Source organism: Hipposideros armiger, unplaced genomic scaffold (genome assembly GCF_001890085.2).
Source record: "Hipposideros armiger isolate ML-2016 unplaced genomic scaffold, ASM189008v1 scaffold_276, whole genome shotgun sequence".
Lineage (NCBI taxonomy): Eukaryota > Metazoa > Chordata > Mammalia > Chiroptera > Hipposideridae > Hipposideros > Hipposideros armiger.
Window position 1 is genome coordinate 1,505,157 of NW_017731626.1, and position 3,329 is coordinate 1,508,485.

Here is a 3,329-nt window from a genome sequence, read left to right on the forward strand (position 1 = left end):
TCTTGTTCCTGATCTTAAGGGGAATGGTTTTAGCTTTTCCCCATTGAGTATGATGTTAGCTGTGGATTTATCATATATGCCCTTTATTATATTGAGATATGACCCCTCTATTCCCACTTTGCTAAGAGTTTTTATCATAAATGGCTGCTGTATCTTGTCAAATGCTTTTTCTGCATCTATTGATATGACCATATGATTTTTATTTTTCATTTTGTTGTTGTGGTGTATACATTAATTGATTTGCGGATATTGAACCGACCTTGAGTACTAGGGATGAAACCCACTTGATCATGGTGTATGATCTTCTTAATATATTGCTGAATTCTGTTTACTTATATTTTGTTGAGTATCTTTGTGTCTTATGTTCATCAGGGATATCGGCCTGTAGTTTTCCTTTTTTGTACTGTCTTTGTCTGGTTTTGGAATCAGGGTGATAGTGGCCTCATTGAAAGAGTTTGGGAGACTTCCCTCCTTCTGGATTTTTTGGAATAGTTTGAGAAGACTAGGGGATAATTCTTTTTTGAATGTTTGGTAAAATTCACTTGTGAAGCCATCTGGCTTGTTGGGAGTTTGTTGATTACTGATTCAATTTCCTTGGTAGTAATCAGTCTAGTTAGATTTTCTGTTTCTTCTTGAGTTAGCTTTGGAAGGTTGTATGCATCTAGAAAATTATTCATTTCTTCCAGATTGTCAAATTTGTTGGCATATAGTTGCTCATAGTAATTTCTTAAAAATTTTTCTGTTGTCTGTTGTAACTTCACCTCTTTCATTCCTGATTTTATTAATTTGAGTCCTCTCTTTTTCTTTTTTTTTATTATTATTATTTTTTTTATGAGTCTGGCTAGAGGTTTGTCAATTTTGTTTATCTTCTCAAAAAACCAGCTCTTGGTTTTGTTGATCTTTTTTATTGTTTTTCTGGTCTCTATTTCNCTTTGAAATTGTGTAGCTTTGAACAACAGAATTTTTTCTGAGCCTCATCATTCTCATTTATAAAACAAAAATAGGTTGTTACTAGAATTAAACGAGATAATGAGTATGAAGAGCTGTAGTACATAAGTAATGTAAATTCACCCGAAGCACATTCCATCCCACCCCAATATCCTTGCCTTTGATAACAAATGGTAGCATAGCAAGCTGCTAAACTATACACAAGTGTTTGCTGCTCTTTCTCTCATAATCCAAGCAACTAATGACTAAAGAAGGAGCAATCCTCTTCAGCCCTTGTCTGATGGGTTAGAATTTTTCTGCTACTGGAGGCACGGAAGATTTCCAGCACACACGCTGTCTTCCCCTGCCTTGTAGTCACAACAGGAGCATAGTTGCTTATCAGTACCATCCAATGCTGGGGGTTTTTTTGTGTTTTTTTTTTTTAGCTGAGCCATCCTGCCACCTATTGGTAGCTCAGCGGCTGCTCAGGTTGGGCCGGGACTCAAACCGCTGTTGCTCAGAGCTCAAACTCTTGAGCGAGCTCTTAACCAACTGAGCCACTCGGCTGGCCCCCAATGCTGGGTTTTAGGCAGCTACTGCCAGTGGGGCAGAATTGGCACAGGATAGGAAACCATTTGTCCTCTCTGACCTTAAAAGAAAATGTTATGAAGAAATGAACTAGAATTTCTCATTCTTTCCTAATTTTTCTCACTAAATTGTGTTATGCAGGTACCTGGTGCCCATTAAGGGTTAATTAAGCACATACTACCGAGCTGCCTATGTTGTTACATTAACTTCATTTAGGTTTAATCCTAGGCTGGTAAGTGTGGGTTTCCAGGAGAAGCTTTTGATTAGCCCAAGTTACATGTCTCTTTATTTTTTTATTATAGTTTATATACAATATTATATGAATTTCAGATATACAACATATTTATTCAACATTTATCTACCTTATGATGTGTCACTGCAATAAATTTGGTAATCATCGGTCACCAAAAAGTTATTACGATACTGTTGACATATATTCCCTATGCTGTACATTACATCCCCGTGACATTTATCTTCTTTTTTAATTTTATTTTTTATTATTAGTTGCAGATGTACAAAACAATGCAATAGTTATCCTTTTCACCCCTCACACAGAAACAACCCCTCTCCCCCCACCCCCGATAGCATACATATCTATTACAATTCCATTGACCCCATTCTCACACTATACTCCACATCCCATGACTATATATGTATTAAATTATAGTTGACATATAATATTATTCAACAGCAGCTTCAGATGTACTGTGCAGAGGTCAGGCCTCTACAGCGTCTATGAAGTGGTCTCCCTAACAAGATATGAGTCCATCTGGCCCCCTAAAAAATATTTACAACATTATTGATTATATTCCCCAAACTGTCTTTTCTATCCCTGAGACCATATTGTAGTTACCAATTTGTATTGTCTCGTCCCCCTTCTCCTTCATCCCCAACCCCTCCCAACTAGCAACCATCAGTTTTTCCTCTGTGTCTCTAAGACTATTTCTGTTTACATTACTCATTTATTCAGTTCTTTAGATTCCACATATAAGTGAGATCATATGGTATTTGTCTTTCTCTGACTTATTTCACTCAGCATAATGTTCTCTAGATCCATCCATATCGTTGCAAATGGTACTATTTCCTTCTTCTTTATAGCTGAGTAATACTCCATTGTGTAAATGTACCATAGTCTCTTAATCCAGTCGTCTACCGATGGGTATTTCGGTTGTTTCCAAGTCTTAGCTATTGTAAATAGTGCTGCAGTGAACATAGGGCTGCATATATTTTTTCAAATTAGTGTCTTGAGTTTTTCTGGATAAATACCTAAGAGTAGAATTGCTGAGTCATATGGTAGTTCTCTTTCCAGTTTTTTGAGATACCTCCATACTGATTTCCATAGCGGCTGCACCAATCTGCAATTCCACCATCAGTGCACCAGGGATCCTTTTCCCCACAACCTCACCAGTACTTGTTGTGTGTTGATTTATTGATGATAGCCATTCTGACACAGGTAAGGTGGTATCTCATTGTGGTTTTTATTTGCATTTCCCTAAAATTAGGTTGAACATTTTTTCATATGCCTGTTAGCCATCTCTGTGTCCTCTTTAGAGAAATGTCTCTTTATATCCTCTACCCATTTTTTAATTGTTTTTTTTTTGTTTGGTGTTGAGTTGCATGAGTGTTTTATAAATTCTGGATATTAACCCCTTATCACATATATCATTGACAAATATCTTCTCCCATTCAGTAGGTTTCCTTTTTGTTTTATTGATGGTTTCCTTCATTGTGAAAAAACTTTTAAGTTTGCTGTAATCCCATATGTTCATTTTTTTCTTTTACTTCCCTTGCCCGCGGGGTTGTATCATTAAAAA